The sequence below is a fragment of the Sus scrofa genome, chromosome 2 (assembly GCF_000003025.6).
Source record: "Sus scrofa isolate TJ Tabasco breed Duroc chromosome 2, Sscrofa11.1, whole genome shotgun sequence".
NCBI classification, from domain to species: Eukaryota; Metazoa; Chordata; class Mammalia; order Artiodactyla; family Suidae; genus Sus; species Sus scrofa.
The window spans coordinates 66,563,911-66,578,115 of record NC_010444.4 but is presented as its reverse complement, the minus strand read 5'-3'; the positions used below and the strand labels follow the sequence as shown (position 1 = coordinate 66,578,115).

The window sequence follows — 14,205 nt, the reverse complement described above, 5'->3', positions numbered from 1 at the left end:
ACCATGGGAATTCCCAATGGCATTTCTTAATCTTAATTTTATGAGTCAGGATGTTTCTGGTTTAAGATTCTTAGCCCAAGTAGGTCCATGTTAGCTTATCTTGTTCTTGAGAAACAACCTGAGATTGTACATTAATGATGACATCTCCTTAGCACTTCTAGTACATTGACAACAGCTGTCCAGTTATCACAGGATTGAGGTCAGAGGGGATGAGAAAGGGAATAAAATTGTTTTGAATAGAGAGATTAATCATAAACTCAGTAAGGAAACTGTTTTAGGGGGACTCAGTTTCACTGAAAAATTGTGAGTTGCAGTCACTAAAGGGGTCCACTGTATTACTACAATGTGTGATATAGCTCAAAAAAAGTTCAAATATGTGGATAAATGCATTAAGAGTTTTGCAGTGCAAAAGATTTCTGCATTCCAGGCTAATAGACATCCAATAGTTTTCAGGTTATTCAATGCATCCATTACAGCAAATTGTTATTGTGGTGTGTGTGTGTGTGTAGAACTCAAAATTTTCATTTATACACTACAGTATAAATAAATCATCATATTTTCTTCCTTAAATATAGGCCACTTTATTAGTCAATTATACCTCAGTAAATCTTGGGGGTGGGGGGGAGCACTGGGGATAGTTCTAGGTACTTCTCACTTTTTGTTGCTTTTTTGTTTGTTTGCTTTTTAAGGCTGCACCCGCAGCATATGGAAATTCCCAGGCTAGGGTTCTAATGGGTGCTATAGCTGCCAGCCTACACCACAACCACAGCAACGCCAGCGTGGAGCCGCATCTGTGATCTACACCACAGCCCAGGGCAACGCGGCGCGGATCCTTAACCCACTGAGCCAGGCCAGGGATCCAACCTGCAACCTCATGGTTCCTAGTCGGATTTGTTTCCGCTGAGCCACAACGGGGATCCCCTTTGTTGCTTTTGTTTTATTGGTGAGGAATTCAGTTGTCTTAGGGATCTTACAGCTGTTTACATTTCTTTGTTCTTCAGGGACATATGCTAAAACTGATCTATTAATAAATTTCCTTCCAGTGTAAAATGTGAATTTAATGAAACCTGATAGTTTAATGACACATCTCACGCCCTCAGCTTAGAGAAGAGTCCCTACCCCAGCTGCGGGGTTGGTGGGGGTGGGGGCGGGGGGGGGGCGGTTGTTCAAACTTCCTACCAGAGCCAAGCGCTTTGGGATTCTTTCAAGTACCAAATGAATGGTGGTGGGGGAAAGAGATGGATAGAAGGCTCATCGCTGTCAAATTTCAAAAGACTAAAATGGAGCCTGACTCTATTGCAAATAGTTATGTCACATTTAAATGGCTGCGTTTCCAAACATGGGTCACAGTTCGGTGAGTGACTTCACAAGCCTTACGACAAGCCCTCTTGTCCCAGTCTATCCTGATGTGTGCATCCTCTTGTCTACACTTCTTCTTTAAATTTAATGAATTTCCTGTGCATACCTGGGACCTAGCGTTCCGACCAAGTTGCGGGAAGCCTACAGAGTCAGCTTTAGGACAGGAAGAAGTTCTGTTTAAAAATCAATAGTTACAGCCAACGGCTGTAACCAGTTCGCCCAAGCCCGGAGGCTCCACCTCCCCTGTCACTCAGGCATGAGGGGGCGCGGCCTTAGGAACTGTCCAATCAGGGAGGTCCCTGGGGCCGGTGGGTGGGATGACGCTCCTAAACAGTAGGATACGTAGCTAATCGCTCTGGTTTTGCTCTGGCTACTCACCCGGCCTAGATGGTGTTTTGACTCTGCTGCAGACTCTGTTACGCTGTGACGTGCCACTGGTCGTGGGAGTCGTCGGGAGGCTTCAGGGAGACCCATTAAGTCTAGAAATGGTGAGTGTGACTTCCTGGGTGCGGAGACGGAGAGGAGGGTCGGGTTGGAACCAGCCAGAAATGGCCGTGGTGGGATCTAGGCCTCCCCGCGATCAGCTCCGGAGTCTGCTGTCCCGAGTCCACCCGGGGGCACTGCTTGGACCTCAGTCTCTCCAGCTCTCAGCGTGGGGGCGGGGCCGGCAGCTGCAGCCCTGGGCGTCCCTGAGCTCAGTGACCTGGGCCCCTGCATCTCAAAGGGCAGCTCTGCGCCCACCGCCCTGCGTTCCGCCCAGATTGTGCGGTGACCACGCGGCAGGTCATTATGCTTGGTAGGAGCTATGATGTGTGAGGTACCCAGTCCCTCCTTTTTTCCCCATGGGGACCTGTTTTTCTCTTAAGTTTTCCATATTTGGGGGACTACGGTCTCAAATCCACCTGTTTCACCTAAGTGGCTCTTCCTAGGGCTGGCAGTAAATCCTGAAATTTCCAAATCTCTGTTGCGTTCCCAAACGCCAGCTTCCCCTCTCTGATTCACAACAGTTTCTACTATTTGTCCCTCGTCACAGCCCCAGTATTTTGATTACCTATTCTTCTGTAGAGCCACAGATGGCTTTTTTTTTTTTAGTTATACTTGATTTACAATGTTCTGCCAATTTCTGCTGTACAGCAGTGACCCTGTTACACACATATATATACATTCCTTTTCTCACATTATCCTCCATCCTGTTCTATCACACGTGATTGAATATAGTTCCCAGTGCTATACAGCAAGATCTCATTGTTTATCCACGCCAAATGCAATAGTTTGCATATACTAACTTACTAACTCCAGATTCCCAGTCCATCCCCTCCTTTCCCTCCCCCTCCCCCACAAACAAAAGTGTTTTTTGGTTTGTTTTTTGTTTTTGTTTTTTGCTTTTTTAAGCCCACACTCGAGGCATGTGGAAGTACCCAGGCTCAGGATTGAATCGGAGCTGCAGCTGCCGGCCTGTGCCCACAGCCACAGCAACAGCAACACCAGACCTGAGCCGATTTACACCACAGCTCACGACCTACACCACAGCTCAGGGTAAGGCTGGATCCTTAACCCGCTGAGCGAGGCCAGGGATTGAACCTTCATGTTTATGGGTACTAGTCAGATTTGTTTCTGCTGAGCCATGGAGGGAACTCCCAAAGATTCGTTTTTTGTTTGTGTGTATTTTACATGAGAGGAAAGCTGGAGAATGACCACTGGAACTACCTTGTATGAAATCGTGTGCCTCTCTTCCCAGGATCTTTCCTGGGAAAAGACATCCTATGGAAAATCCTTTGGTTGGAAGCTCCTAAAAGAAACTTTCCTGGGTGATCTCTCCTGTCAGCCTTGTGAGCCCTGCTTTTGTTAACCTGAAAAGATTTATTGCCTTATTTAAATGTCCATTTTTCAGTAAGGGTAAATACATTTTTTATTTCATCGGTAGGCTTGAGAGACAACATAAAACGTTTTCAGAGGCAAGAAAGAGGTGGTTTTCAGGAGAGAAAAGAAAAAAGTTCCAGTATCACGTTCCATTTAAGATCCAGGTTTCAGAGTTCCCGTTGTGGCCCAGTGGAAACCAATCATGACTAGCATCCATGAGGACTCAGGTTCCATCCCGGGCCTCACTCAGTGGGTTAAGGATCTGACTTTGCTGTGAGCTGTGGTGTAAGTCACAGACATGGTTGGGATCTGGCATGGCTGTGGCATAGGCTGGTGGCTACAGCTCCAATTCAACCCATAGCCTGGGAACCTCCATGTGCTGCTAGTGCGGCCCTAAAAAAGCAAAAAAAAAAAAAAAAAAAAAATCCAGGTTTCATTCTTTCTTGCCCTGACTGTAGATAATTTTCTGAGGGCTGTTCATTACTGTTGGATGATTTCAAATGAAATTTCAAGGTTTAGATGTGCAGACCAAAGGTGTTCAAGTATGATTAATTAATTACAAAACAAGTTTTGCCATGAAAGTAATAATTAACTGACATCTTTTTTGTTGAAAGGCATATATATTTGGGGTTTTTTGGTTGGACCAGGAAACTATGATCCAGTTTTCTTTCCTCCTTCGCACATAAACACTGAGTTTGAGTGAATTTGCTGGATTGCTCAATGTATTTGTATCATTAAAATGTAGTAGTGGTGCCAGGCAATTCCATTGAGGAGTATGGCCTATGGTGGGTGAGCCAAGCCAAAGCCCCCCTTGAGCCTGCAAAGAGAAGTGAAAGTGAAAACTCATTGGTTCCTCCTGGGGAACTTTTCCTTGTAGGTTTCCTACCTGCTCTCAGCCACTTTATGCTAAGAGGAGGGGAGGCTTTCAGGTGCACTGGGAGGACTGGAGGAGATGTGGTGATTCTTTCTGAAGTTATCATTGTGGTTTCTTTAGATGTCTGAGTGTTTGCATTCACGACAATGTAATCAAAGTATAATTTGTGCACTTTGAGAAGTCTGTGGAGATAGGTGTTCTGTCTCCTTAAACTGAGTCTTGTTTTTTGGCCACCCCAAAGCATATGGAAGTTCCCAGGGCCAGGAATGAGATCTGAGCCGCAGCCATTTAAAGAATACCAGGGCCAGGGATTGAAACCTGCATTCTGGCACTGCAGAGGTGCCACTGATCCTGTTGCGCCACAGTGGGGACTCCTAAACTGAGTCTTACTGAGAGTTTTCTCACTCTTGAGAATAGAAGCTCCCATGGGGAAGGGAGCATTTCCACACTGCCAGGTGAGAGGAGACTGTGTGGAGCTCCTAGAGTTCATTTTGGGTCTCTTCACAGGGACTAACTCACTCTAGAGGTTATATTTCAACCAGGAGTCTGGACCCCACAGTTAGGAATTTGTCTACCTTTCTGAATATGATTTTTCTTCTGCACTGTAAGAAAGCACTGCTATTTCAGCAGGTTGAAGTTTGTGCATTTCTTTCCTTTGGATATATTTTTCTGTTGAGTATTGTGGCTGTGTACCTCTCTTTTCTTAGTAGTTTCCACGTAAACCCCTCTGTAGACACACAATTTGAACTGTTTTCATACATTTTGTATAACTGTGATAAATTTGTTACAATTACTGAACAATATTGATACATTAAAATCCATAGTTTTCATTATCATTGACTCAGTGTTATAGGATCTCTGGATTTTGGTAAATGTTTAATTTTTAATTAACAATGTTTAATCCATCATTTCTGTATCATATAGAGTAGTTTCACTTCATTCAAAATCTCTTTTGCTTCACCTATTCATTCATCTCTCTCTCCAACCCTCAAATCTTTCAGAACCAAAGATCTTTTTCCTGGCTCATCATATTGTCTTTTCTTCTTTTACTTAGCAATGTAATTTTAAGTTTCCTTCATGTGTTTTCATGGCTTGATACTTCATTTTTTTCACTGAACAATATCTCATCTTATTACAGTGGTAATGACACTGATGATTTATCCATGCGTCTCTTGAAGAACATCATGCTTAACTCTTACTCTTGTCAGTTATGAATGAAGTACCTACAAACACTCATGTATAGGCTTTTGTGAGTACTTAAGGCTTCAACTAATTTAGGTCATACCAAAGCATGTGATTGCTGGTTCTTACTATATGTATTTGAGTATATTAGTTTTCACGGAAAATTCTTAATATTCCAATGAAGGTATGCCAAATTTCATTCCCACCACTGATGAATGAGGATTACCAGCAGCTTCACATCTTCACTAATATCTGTTCTGAGGCTTTCAAATTTAGCCATTTTAATAAGTGTATAGTGACATGTCATTGTTGTTTCATTTGTAATTCCCCAAAGATATTTGTGGAACATGTTTTCATATTGCTTATTTCCCACTTGTATATCTTGTTTGGTGTGGTATCTTTTCAGATCTTTTTCTCATCTTTGAGTTGTTTGTCTTATTACCATTGAGCTTTAGAATTTTTGGTATATTTTGAGTACCAGTCATTTATCAGATATGTGAGTTGCAGAAACTTTCTCCTAGTTCATGATTTGTTTTTTCATTCTTTTACCACTCCAAGCACAGGAGCTTTCCATTTTTGTGGGGGTTTTTGTTTGTTTGTTTTATATTTTGTTTTTATGGCATGCACAAGTTCTGGGGCAAGGGATCGAACTGAGCCACAGCAGTGAGAATGCCAGATCCTTAACTTGCTGAGCCACCAGGAAACTCCTGGAGCTTTCCTTTTAATAAAGTGAGACTTATCTTCTCCCCCCACTTTTGGTGTTGTATCTAAGTATGATGTTAGCTGCAGGTGTTTTGTAGATGTTTTCCTCAAGAACAGAGAGTTCCTTTTATTAAGTTGTTATCATAAGTGGATGTTGAATTGTATAGTCTTTTTATGTTCATTTCCACCTCAGATTTCTGATATTAGTAATTTCTATTTTGCCTTCTCAGTTATCTTGACTGTATGTTAATTAATATTATTAGTAATATTTTCTAAGGACCAGCTTTTGGTTTTGAAAAGTAGGAGAGTGTTTTTTTCTTTTATTTTGCTTTTCGTGGGTTTTTTTTTTTTTTTTTTTTAATTTGGTCTTTTTAGGGCTGCACCCATGTCATATGGAGGTTCCCAGGCTAGGGGTTGAATTGGAGTTGTAGCTGCTGGCCTACACCACAGCCACAGCAACATGGGATCCGAGCCACATCTGCAACTTACACCACAACTCATGGCAACCCTGGATCCTTAACCCACTGAGTGAGGCCAGGGATCGAACCCATGTCCTCATGGATACTAATCGAGTTCATTAACCACTGAGCCATGATGGGAATGCCTGTGTGTCTTTTCTTTTCTTTTAGATATTCCTATTTTTTGTATTTTAAATCTTTTGTCATTGCTTTACAGTTCATGAATTTTGTGTCCTGTCTTGTTTGGTTGGTTTTTTGCTTTGTTTGATTTTTTTTTTTTTTTTTTGTCTTTGTATTAGCCTCTGGTGAAATAGATTGTTTTCAGCCTTGTTAAGAACAGAATTTTTGGTGTTTATTTTTCAATGCCATCTTTATTTCTTCTTTCCAGTTTTAGAGAGAATGTTTTGTTTTGCCTGTGACCTCAGTGCTCTGATGGATCTGAAAGAGTTGTTCACGTTTTTTTCATTTTTTTCTTCAAGGCCAAGAATGATGGCTTCTACGTTCCTTAAATGCTAGATTTGAACCTGGAAGTCTCTGTCTTCAGTTTTTGATGACTGATTGCTGATTGTTTTAAAACCTCATTTGTCATACAAAATGGTCAGAAAGCCTTAGTCCTCCTTCCTTTGGCAGTGGCAAGAGATTGAATCCTCTTAAGATCCTGCTTTTGTGTGAACTCTTCCCCTAACCCAGCCCCTAACTTCAGTTTTAGAAAAGTTAGTATATCTTTCTTTGCTTTGTGAAACCATTTCATGTAGTGGAGAGGCCTGCCTTACTTTTCTCAGATACCTCAATAAACCCTTTCATACACTGTTGTCAATGTCTACTGTCATCACGTAAGGAACTCTTATGCCCAGGGACTGAGTTGTTATATTCCTATATACCTTGCAGGTACTTGGAAATTAGAGAAGTTGGCAGGGCAGTCTCTAGAGTGGCTGGTCAGGAAACAACTTCCTCATGCAGTTTGAAAATGGATATTTATGTTCTTTAGGAGGAAAGCACTGCTGGTCATTCATGTATTTTATTTTACTTTTATTTTATTTTTGTCTTTTTTGTTTTTTTTAGAGCCGCACCCACAGCATACGGAGGTTCCCAGGCTAGGGGTCTAATCGGAGCTGTAGCTGCTGGCCTCTGCCACAGACACAGCAATGCCAGATCTGAGCCGTGTCTGCAAACTACACCACAGCTCATGGCAACGCCAGATCCTTAACCCACTGAGCAAGGCCTGGAATCCAACCCGCAACCTCACGGTACCTAGTCGGATTTGTTTCTGCTGTGCCATGACAGGAACTCCCATTCATGTATTTTATACTCATGGGCAGGTTCATCATCAAACCACTGTGATTTTCACTGTACAAACGTGCAATCTGCAACTCTCATCTCTTTCTCAAGGTTAGAAAGTCATAGGGCACATCATTCTAGATCTGCCATAAAGAGCTCTTCTGGCCTATTATCTCACTCTGGGTGCCTATGTGGGCCTCTAAGCTTTGAGGCACATGAGTAGAGGGATTTTGTGGCTTGTGTTTGCATGCTGTCTTCATAGTGTTGAAACTCTTAAGTTCCAATTAATTTCCTAGGGCATCAAATAAAGGATTTGAGATAAAGGAAAAACTGAGTCAGTGATAAATATTACACAAGTTAAAAGCAATACTTCTCCACAAGAATGTTTTCATTTTGTCATCTACAGCTGATTACTTATAAAGGCCTGGAGTACTGTAGAGTCAAACTGGCTAACTGGATCCTAATAAAAGTTTTACAGGTTTGGAGTTCCCACTGTGACACAATGAGATTATGGAGTCTCTGGAGCACTGGGACACAAGTTTCATCTCCAGCCTGGCACAGTGCATTAAGGATCTGGCATTGCTACAACTATAGCATAAGTCACAGCTGTGGCTTGGATCTGATCCTTGGCCCAGGAACTCCATATGCTGTGGGGTGGCCAAAAAAGAAAAAATAAAAAAGTTTTACAGGTTTCCTGGACCCTCATGTTTGCTGATGAGAATAGAAGAAAAAGCTTCTAGTTCTTCATTATGTTCTTAATCATAAAACCTTGTGCAGGTTTGACCCTTCGCCTCATAAGTGCTGTGAATGGTGGGTAAAAAAACAAGATGAAAGAATTTTTCCTCACAAGGCATTGATGGTCTTAAAATGGTAACATTTGTTTCATTTGTATAGAAATTCTCTCATTTCCCAACATGCTCTGGATCCTGCTCTTAGAAATAAGATGTAACGTGATCACAGTAAATATTTCCATGTTCTTTTCTTCTTTCGGCCATACCTGCAGCGTATGGAAGTTCCCAGGCTAGGGATTGAATCAGAGCTCCAGCTGCTGGCCTATATCACAGCCACAGCAATGCTAGATCCAAGCCACATCTGCAAACTATACCACAGCTTGCAACAATGACAGGTCCTTAATCCACTGAGTGAGGCCAGGGATTGAACCTATATCCTCATGGATACTAGTTGGGTTTTAACCTGCTGAGCCATAACAGGAATTCGAAAAATATTTCCATGTTTATGATGCTGTTAAACTTGTGAGGAAGTATAGACAGAGTAAGTTCCTGATGATCAAGTGGTAGAATAAATGTTTGGAGATGACAGAATCATACATTAAACTTCAAATAAATGGTGTATAGATGTCCAGTCCTGTCAGTGTCATGCATCCTGCTATACACATATTTGGAATATTTTAGGACTCTGTAGCCATTGAAGATGTGGTTGTGAATTTCAACCTGGAGGAGTGGGCTTTACTGAATCCTTCACAGAAGAAACTCTATAAAGATGTGATGTGGGAAACCTTCAGAAACCTGGCCTCAATAGGTAAGGATGACAGCTTTCCTTTACTTTGTCATGAGAGAACAAATATTTCATACTCATTAATGTTGTTCCAAGATATCCTATGTAGAAGGGAGGATGTTGGTAAATAAACCAGGCCTGGTCACAGCCAACAGAGCATATAGAATCTAATAATTTTTCTGTTATTTCTAACATTTTGGAATCACTTTTCTTCACCTGCAATTTAGGGAAAAAATGGGAGGATCACGACATTGAAGATGAGTACAAAAACCAGGGGAGAAAACTAAGGTAAGTCACACTCACTATAGAAAGTAGTGTTTTATGTGAGTGTCCTGGTATGTATTGAAATTTTAAAAGAAAGAACCTAAACACATAATGCCTGCTTCAAATTTACTTACTCTCAGAAAAATTTCCCCCCAAATTCTTTCTAATAAATGACATCATAGATATTCAATGTTTGAAAAATCATTCTCTTGAAAACAGTATTAATAGACCTTATATATGAATTGCACTGTTTTGGTAATTCTAAGAGTGAAAGTAGTCTTGCAGGGCATTTCTTGTGTTCAATTGAAAATAATTCAGTACAGCAGAAATTGACAGAACATTGTAAGTCAACTATAGTAAGAAAATTTTGAAAATAAGTAAGATAAAATAATTCAGACCAGGGAGAGAACCTACACTTTTGCTACATAAAATTGTAGTTCAAATACCCTCCTAATAAAAAATTGGTAGTAAAGAAATCATTACTAATGTGACTCTCATTTTTTTTTTTTTTTTTTTTTTTTTTTACAGAAGTCTTGTGTTAGAGAGACTCTGTGAAAGTAAAGAAGGTAGTCAGTGTGCAAAAAACTTGAGCCTTATTCCAAAACTCAGACTAAAGAAGAAAATTACTGGAGTGAAACCATATGAATGCAGTGCATGTGGAAAAACCTTTATGCATCATTCATCCCTTAAAAGGCACATCAGCCATCACAGTGGGCACAAACTATATGAGTATCAGAAATATGAAGAGAAGCCATATAAATGTAAGGAATGTGGCAAAGCCTTCAGTTATCTTCAGTGTTTTGAAAAACATGAAAGAAAACACAATGGACAGGAAAACTATAAATGTAAGGAATGTGGGAAAGCTTTTCGTTTTCGCACATCCTTTCAAACACATAAAAGAGTTCATACAGGAGAAAAGCCCTATGAATGTAAGGAATGTGGGAAATCCTTCATGTGGCTCACAACCTTTCAAAGACACATGATAACACACACTGGAGATACACCCTATAAATGTAAGGAATGTGGGAAACCCTTTAAGTGGCTCACAACCTTTCGAAGACACATAATAATGCACACTGGAGATGCTCCATATAAATGTAAAGAATGTGGGAAAGTCTTTAGTTTTTTAAGTGCACTACAAATACATGAAAAAACCCACATGGGAGAGAAACCCTATCAATGTAAACAATGTGGAAAAGCCTTTAGATATCGTCGAACTTTTCAAACACATGAAAGGACTCACACAGGAGAGAAACCCTATGAATGTAAGCAGTGTGGTAAAGCTTTTATTTCTCGTGTAGGATTACAGAACCATGAAAGAAATCACAGTGGAGTGAAATTCTATAAATGTAAAAAATGTAGTAAAGCATTCAGTTATTCCAGTTCTCTTCGAAAACATGAAAGAAATCATAATGGAGAGAAACCCTATGAGTGTAAGGAATGTGGGAAAGGCTTTATTTTTCTCTCAAGCCTTCGAGCACACATGATAAGTCACTCTGGAGATGGACCTTATAAATGTAAGGAATGTGACAAAGCATTCAATACTCCCAGTTCATTTCAAATACATGTAAGGACTCACACTGGAGAGAAGCCTTATAAATGTAAACAATGTGGGAAAACTTTCAATTGGCCCACTTCCATTCGCAGACATGAAAGAAGTCATAGTGGGGAAAAACCCTATGAGTGTAAGCAATGTGGAAAAGCCTTTAGTTGTCCCAGATCCTTTCAAAGCCATGAAAGGAGACACAGTGGAGAAAAGCCCTATGACTGTAAGAAATGTGGTAAAGCCTTCAGTTGTCCAAATTCATGTCGAAAACACGAAAGAAGTCATAGTGGAGAGAAGCCCTATGAATGTAAGGAATGTGGGAAAGCCTTCAGTTCCCTCACCAAATTTCAAAGGCATGTGATGAAGCACACTGGAGATGGACCTTATAAATGTAAGGAGTGTGGGAAAATCTTTGATTGTCCCAATTACTTTCGAAGTCATGAAAGGACTCACAGTGTAGAAAAGCCCTATGAATGTAAGAAATGTTATAAAGCCTTCAGTACTCCCAGGTCCCTTCGAAGACATGAAAGAACTCATACTGGAGAGAAACCTCATGCATGTAAGGAATGTGGTAAAGCCTTCAGTTATCCCAGTTTCCTTCAGAAACATGAAAGAAGTCATACTGGGGAAAAACCCTATCAGTGTAAGCAATGTGGTAAAGCTGTCAGTTATCTCAGTTCCCTTCGAAGTCATGAAAGAACTCATAGTGGAGAAAAACCCTATGAATGTAAGGAATGTGGGAAAGCCTTTATTTTTCTCTCAAAATTTCGAATACACATGATAAAGCACACTGGAGTTGGACCTTATACATGTAAGAAATGTGGAAAAGCCTTTGATTGTCCTAGTTCATTACAAAACCATGAAAGAACTCATACCGGAGAGAAACCATATGAATGTAAAAATTGCAATAAAGCTTTCAGTCGTCTTCATTCTTTACGAAACCATGAAAGAACTCATGTTGGAAAGTAGCACTATGAATGTAAGACAGCGGTAAATTCTTCAGTTCTATCACCAAATTTTGAAATTATGTGGTGAAGCACACTGGATATGGACCTTATAAATATAAGGAATTGGGAAAACCTTTGATTTTTCCAGTTTATTATGAAATTGTGAAAAAAACTTACACTGGAGAGAAACCATGTGAATGTAAAAATTATAGGAGAGACTTCCATTGCCCAAAGCATGCAAACACTCAGAAAGTAGGCCTATGATTGTAAGGAATGTAGAAACTTCAGCTATCCCAGTTCGGTCATTCTTTTTCCTTTTTTTTTTTTTTTTTTTTTTTGCCATGCTTGCCAAAGTTCCCAGGCCAGGGATCAAACCTGTACCGCAGCAGTGACAATGCTGGATCCTTAACCTGCTGTGCCACCAGAGAACTCTCATCCCACTTTATTCTGAAAACAAACAAACAAAAAAAGAATTTACACTGGAGAGAAACACTATGAATGCAAACAATATGGTAAAGCCTTAATCACTTCCTGTTATGTTCAAATACATGAAAGAACTCATACCAGAAACAATGTAAGGAATATTGTAAAGCTGGTATCACACAACATTTCAAAGACACAAGATGATGCATACCATGTAAATGTGAGGGATTGGGGAAAATCTTCAATCACCTTTTTTCTTGAAAAAGAACTTAATCTAGAGAGAATTTTGTTAAGTATAAAAAAATGAAAATCTTCATTTACCCTATATCTTTATATATGAGAATGTACACTGGACAAATACCATACAACTGAAATGTAAAACTATTCAATTTAAAAATATTTTCATAGTCATGTGAAAACTGCACTGGAGAAAAACTCACATTAATATAAGTAATATGGGTAAGCCTGGTGCAAATTAATTTATGTAGAATACTGAAAAGATACAAAATGGAAGAAATGTTATAAACCTTAAACATGTATTATCTTTATAAGTGACATACTGTGTAGCATGGAGTTTACTTATTTTTGCAAGTAATAATGAGGTAAGAAAAATAATTCTGTAGGTACTCTTTAGGCAGTTGTTTCTAAGTTTAGTAAGTAATTGTAGCTTTTGCTCAGTTAAATTTTATGTTTTTATTTTGAGGACTCTTGGATCCATGGGTAAATTGAAGTATATTTCTAACATGTGAGTTTAATTTTTATATAATTTTGTGGGTTTTTTTTTTTTTTTTTTTTTGTAAATAAGGGAACACTGAAAAATAACACTTTGGTATTTGCTTGTTTATCATACTGGCCTCCTGTGGCAAGTTCTTGACATCCTTTGTGCATTATATACATATTCCACCTTTCTTAAGAGAATATTAACTCTTCATTGTCCTGAAGATCTTTACTCCATTTCCTTGCTAACAAAAAGTTGGCATGTATTTGTTAGTAGGCCAAGTTCATCATATAGTCTCATGTGAATAATTATTTTCATCTTTTGTCCTTTGTTCTTTGCCATTCTTTCTGGCAGGGATTTGGGCTGTGGAATTTGCATTAAGAGAGACCTGTAAGAGGACAATAAAATCTAGAGGAGATGACCCTTTTTTGACTCTATTCTGTCAATATGAGTAATGTTGTGAACTACATTTTCTAGACTCTGTTGCTTTCATTGTCCAATGTCAAAATTTGTCAAAGCCTAATTTACATATAGTTTGAAATACAGATATGAAATAGGATTAGGTAGGTTTTAGAGCTGCCTGTATGGAAGGAGACAGAAAAGCAGAAGGCCTTCACACTCACTTGCTTCCAGCCCATTTTCCTCATTTGTAGCTCTGCCAGTCAAGATTTTCCTCCAAACTGAAGAATGGCCAAGTCAATGGCATAGGAAGACCCAGAGCTCATCGTCTTTCCATGTGCACAACAAAACTATAATTGTTTGCAGAGCAACTATTGATGAGAAAGGCCTAAACACTAGCAGAAAAGATCTGCAAGTAAAGATGGGGAGAACCCCCAAGAAGACAAATAGAAGGGGTGGAGAAACATTATAGTCAAGACCCATGACCCACAAACAGGAGGATAATTACAAATGCATAAGTTGTCCCAAGGAGCAAGGGGGTCCAAATCCCACAACTTGCTCCCCAGTCTAGAGGTCCTGCCCTGGGAAGATGAGGCTGTGGATCATTAACTTTGAAGACCAGCAGGGCTTTCAGGAGAGTCAGAGAGCTGTAGGAAGTAGACTCCACTCTTAAAGTGGGC

General features: G+C 39.8%; 1 pseudogene across 1 annotated transcript; it reads left to right on the top strand.

The window, feature by feature from the left end:
• LOC102167305 lies at window positions 1,668–13,553 on the top strand (annotated as a pseudogene). The gene is made up of 4 exons (XR_002341623.1): window positions 1,668–1,847; window positions 9,126–9,252; window positions 9,456–9,516; window positions 10,021–13,553. The product of XR_002341623.1 is annotated as a zinc finger protein 709-like (transcript).